Genomic DNA, 5,434 nt, shown 5'->3' with positions numbered 1-5,434 from the left:
ACATGAGCGCGCCATGTCCCCAGTTTGTCGGCTCCTGAATAAACCTCTTTGCCCGACACCCACCCTCCTCTCCAGGGGGCTCTTCCGTGTGGCCAGCAGCCGACCCTGCTTTGGGCAGCAACTGACCGGGGTCAGCTGACCTTTGCCCTCCTCCTGACAATTCCATCCAGTCACCAAAACCAACCAACACAGACTCCCAAGGTTTCCCCTGGTCCTTTCCTGGTCCATTTCTTGGCACTGACTTGGTCAGGCAGCCCTGTTCCCGCCTCGGTGACCCCCACGGGGCCCTGACTGGCTCCGCCTCCTTCCCTGCCACTCCGCATCCAGCCCAGGACCCATGGAGGCCTCCCCTGGGCACCCCTCCCATGACCTTCCTCTGGACTCAGGGTGCACGACACGCCCTGCAGGCAGCTGCAGGCCCTTCCTGACCAGCCTCCCTCCCTCCCCCTCCTCCCTGGACTCTGCCCTCCAGGCCCAGTGTTCTATGTCCCCCTCCTCCCCCAGCCTCTGCAGCCCTCACTTCCCGGTCTCTCTGCCCCACCCCTCCCCACACCCACTCCTCTCCCCCTAGACTCCCTACGGCTCAGCGGCTGCCCTGATGGCCCCAGCCTGGCTCCGCTGCCCCTCCCTGGCATCTCCATGTCTCTCCCAGAACCCCCCTCCCTCCACATGAACCCAGCACAGACCTCTGGACAGAGAAAGGACATAGCCACTCTGCCATGACCTCATAATCTCCCACGAAACAGACTTTTGCAGTAACAGAATTTTTATACAACTTTTGAAATGGAAGCTGGCACTCACGCTTCCCTAGACCAGGAAACCATACTGAGCCCTTTCCCTGGGGGTCGACCGACCCCCCGTGGATTTTCCCTCATAAATCAGGAGGCACTTACTACCCCTGCACATCCTTAAGCCACGGGCATCCTCATCCTGCGTCCTGCTCCCCTGCCTGCAGGGCGTTCTCTGAAAGTCTGGGACCTTCACTTTCGATTTCATGTTCCACCACTCTCAGCCAATCATTTTCTAACTGAACGTTCAACAAGAACAAAAAACACGTGACAAGTGCATCACGCAGTGTAATCAGTTGGCCCCTCACACCCAGAGACAGGAAGGGAAATCGTGCCCCCTGCGTTGCCAGTGACATACCGGACAGTCCTCCCCGACCCGGGGAAGGGCTGCTTTGAAGCCAGCTCAGTGTGCCCTGATCGTCACCCTGATTACTAGTCAGCTGTTGCTCTGGAAATTAGCAAACCCAGTATCTCGACGACTCAGGACAGATATTTCTTTCTCACTCACGTAGCATGAGGGCTGGGGGTCAGTGGAGAGGCTTCTGGGCTCAGTGGCCTTTGGCTTCAGGCAGAGGGGGAAAGTCAGGTCCCCACCTCCTGGGTTACACACTGGGCCCAGGTGAAAGGAGTAGCCCGGAGCAGGGACGTCTCCTCCTGCAAAGTGCACGGGAGCCCAAGGAGCTGACACCAACCACGCAAGCCCCTCTGCGAACTCCTGCTCAGGTGTGCTCAGAGACAGTGTGCTCACTCCCTTCCACTGGCCAAAGAGATCACACGACCAAGCCACAGGCAATGAGGAACGCTGGTAGGTCCCCAGATAATGGCAGGGACACATCATCTATCACCTTGAAGAGAACAGCAGCAGGGGGTGGGGGAGGGGGAACCAGTCTAAAGGCAGAAACACTTCCCACAGCCATTCAGAACTGAGACCCCAGAAAATACTGGGCGGGAAGGGATGAGGGATGGCCGGCTGGGTGGGACCCTGCACGCATGTGTATCCACAGGAATAGGCACAGCAGGTGCGTGTCTAGGTGAGGCTCTTGTGGTGTCGAAGGATGCGCTGCCTTCACTGGGACACCTCGGCTGCAGGTCACAGCACTGGATTAGCTGGGGTTCTCCAGAGAAGCAGAACTGTTAGGAGACCTGGACATACATATGGGGATTTATTTTGCAGATTGGCTCATGGGACTGGCGGGCCATCCAGGAGTGGATTGCAAACTGAGACTGAACCCACCGGAACCAGGAGTCCCCTGGTGTAACTCCCCGTCCACGGGCAGAAGAGGAGACGAGAGGTCCCAGCTCTAGCAGTGAGGCAGGAAGAAGGGGTGAAGTCCTCCTTCCTCCACCTTCTGTCTTCTTCAGGCCCTGCACGGGTGGGATGATGGCGCGGCACACTGCCGAGGGCGTGGAGAGTGCCGCGTCCCCTGACTCAGATGCTCATCTCTCCCACAAACCCCCTCGCAGACACTCCCAGAGTGATGTTGGATCTGAGCCCTCCTTGGCCCAGTCAGGTGACACACAAAATCCACCATGACGGCTACTAAATAAAATGGGTGCGATAGCAAGGAAATACTCCCTTCAGATAACAAGATGTCAAGACTTAGTGTGGCCGGGTCCCTTGCGATTTTAGTGCCCGGGCGTTACTCTAATGACCCAGATGATGTAAAATGTGCCGAGGCCCCTGCTCACTCACACAGGTGAGCTGCTCCCTCCTGCTCAGCACCCCTTGTTCTCGCAGTACCTGTTAATGCTGTCGTGCTTTGCTTTTCTGTCAAACAGGAAGAGGTAACTGCAGGGTCGTGAGGAAAATCTATGAGATTCTCTTGCAAAAGGAATAAATGCCTTGAAAAAATTGCAAGTAGCTCCTGATGCCCAGAGTGTGGTGACTCAGGTGCCATCAGACACCAAAACCACACAGACCCCTCCCCCTTACTCCCCTCGCCATGGAAGCTCCTGGCCTCAGTTCTTTAGGAACATGGGTTGGAGAGATTTTGTTCTCTCATCTTCTCACGTTGGTGAAATCAAATAAACCTTTCTCTGTCTCTGAGCACTACTGTCACAGTGTGTGGCTTTAGCTGCACATCGGGTATGTAAGCCTGTTTTTGGTGTCACCAATGGTGGCAGGGAGGAGAGGAGCTCTGACCATAAGGGGGTAGCATGAGAGAGAGAGCTTCGTTGTCAGGGACGATCTGTCTCTTCATAGTGCTGGCGGCTACATGAATCTACACGTGGGATAAAAAGGAAATATACACACGCGTTTTACCAATGTCACGATACGGATCTTGATATTTTACTGTCATTTGCTTAGCTGTAACCATGGGGGGGAACTGAGAGAAGGTACAGGAAGCTTCTCTGTACTACCTTTGCACCCCCCTGTGAACGTGTGAACTGAGTGCACAAGCACGCGTGGGCGCTGGACAGCAACAACGATGCTCGATAGAACAGTTGCCGTGGAGGCGAGCCTCACGTGCATTCTCACTGCTGCCTGCGAGTGCTCTTCAAACCACGGTGCAGGAAAATAGAGACGAACACAGACTGGCAGTTGCATTAATTGGAGGAAGCAGATCACAGTTCAGCATGGTCTAAGACGTCTGGGAAAGGGTACCAGAGAGGAAGGGCCTTAGAGAAAAGACCCTTAAATTTGTGTAAAAATGTCCCTCGGGTTCTTGAGCAATAGCAAAGACGCACAAGTATAGGAGAAGGCATTCCAGGAGGACCAGGAGGACATCTGCTAAGGGGCTAAAAGCTTAACACACTAGGGCTTCTGTTGAAACAAACAAACCAGAAAGATATGCCCTGCAGTAATCGCTACGCTTTAGAAGCAGTGTGCAAACCGAAATAGTCCTGAGGTCTGTTCTCAGCCCTGGGCTCTGGCCCTTCACTGCCTGGGAGAAGGGAGGAGGCTGAGGAGTGAGCGCTGCCTTCGTTGTTTCCTCACCTGCTTTTCTTCTGGTGCGTGCATCATCCTTTCCTGTTCCCCTGCGAGTCTCATAATTTTTAGTTGAAAACTGGATGTAGCAACTCTGGGTACTGGTCCCCCCCGTGCAATCCTCAGAATCTACTTACTTCACCTAAACTTCCCTCGTTCGTTTCAAGTAAACACTGAGAGCATCTCTGTTCCCACCGTGAACTGCTCCGCTTCATGTCAGCGCCTCCCTTGACATGGAGAGTTGACGTTGCCGAATGTCTGCTGGGTGACAAGCCAACACAAGAAATCCTGGCACTGCCACTTTCCGATGGCACGATAACTCGGCACATTAAAGATCGAGTTGCAAACATGAAAATTCAGTTAATGTAGTCTCTGCACACACATTTGGACAAATCTGCAGCGTTGCTGACTTCTGGTGTCGCTCTAGTATTAGTGCCTAGTGACCACTGGATAAGGTCTTCTTCATATGGGAATGGCCAGCAAGAAACAAAAGTGCTAAAATACTCAAAACGTCAAATGACTTTTTTGAATCTCATGATTTCTTCTTGAGCAACTGTGTTGAGATCTTCCCTGGTGGTACAGAAGCAATGATGCCTAAGGCCGCTGGTGCTTAGCTCGAACCCAGGCAGTGGTGACAAACTGTAACAGCAGTAGTCATCGTGTTCCTTGCTGTCATCACGCCTTTGTAGTATTTTTAAAAAGCCATCTTTACCTAGAAGTATCCTTGATGAAACAGTAAAAAGTCTTAATTGTATTAAATAGGACCCATGAGGACATGCCTTTTTCATATTCCCTGCGACTCTATGGAAGTGTATACGGGACACTTTTGCTGTGTGACAAAGTGCAGTGATTTTCTCACGCTACGGCACGGTGCAGTCGTCTGAGCTGAGAGCTGAACTAGCCTCTTTATTCTGTGCCTCCCCATTTTCACGTGAAAGAATGACCGACAGACCAGTGAACACAGTGAGTTTGTTATTTCAAAGAAAACAACTGGCGGTTTTGTTGCCAATAATACCATTTGGGCTTTCAGGTAAGAATTAGAATTCTGAAAAACATGTATCTGCTACCTTGAGCATAATAGCCTCCCAATATTCAGAGAGTTTTCTGATGAGATCGATGGTATCATTAACAAATGTGATAAACAGTTGCCCAGGCAGATTTATCTACAGACAGATACAGTCCATACAGTCAGCCCCCGACATCTTTGGGGGATTTTTCCAGGACCCCTGCAGATACCAAAATCCTTGGATGCCCAAGTCCCTGCTATAAAATGGTGTAGTGTTTGCATATAAGCTATACACGCGTCTTCCCATGTAAGTTAAATCATCTCTAGACAACTTACAATACCTAATACAATAGTAAATGCTATGTAAATAGTTGTTATATTTTTACGTGTATTATTTTTACCATTGTATTTTTTTTTGTACTGGGTTTTCCCCTGAGTATTTTGGATCCATGCTTAGTTGAATCCTCGAATGTGGAACCTATGGATATGAACAGCTGACTGTAATGAAACGTGTCAACGTTTGAAAGAGCTGCATAACTCAGTGACTCAGTATTTTCCAGACAACTAATGCGGGACATGATCGCATGTGGCTAAAAGCTCCAATCCATGTGTAATTTAAATCAATGGGTTTTAACATAAGAGATTACAAGAAGTTCACTGACCCAGTTTCAGACGCCACATTGCAACTAACCTTTTTTTTTTTTTTTTTTT

At 51.0% G+C, this 5,434-nt stretch overlaps 1 long non-coding RNA gene across 2 annotated transcripts in view; it reads right to left on the bottom strand.

Moving 5' to 3' along the window:
- The window catches only part of LOC105827475, a 4,055-nt gene extending 3,105 nt beyond the window's left edge, over positions 1 to 950 (bottom strand). Inside the window, exon 1 of one of the 2 annotated variants that reach the window (XR_001138367.1) lies at positions 894 to 950. This is a non-coding gene — a long non-coding RNA (uncharacterized LOC105827475). The remainder of the gene's footprint in view (positions 1 to 893) is intronic. The other variant, XR_001138366.1, reaches the window with a different exon arrangement.
- Positions 951 to 5,434: the final 4,484 nt, after the last annotated feature.

This window comes from Propithecus coquereli, unplaced genomic scaffold (assembly GCF_000956105.1).
Source record: "Propithecus coquereli isolate 6110/MARCELLA unplaced genomic scaffold, Pcoq_1.0 Scaffold120, whole genome shotgun sequence".
In the NCBI taxonomy this organism is placed as follows: Eukaryota; Metazoa; Chordata; class Mammalia; order Primates; family Indriidae; genus Propithecus; species Propithecus coquereli.
The sequence above is the reverse complement of the archived record's forward strand: the minus strand, read 5'-3'. Positions and strand labels throughout refer to the sequence as shown.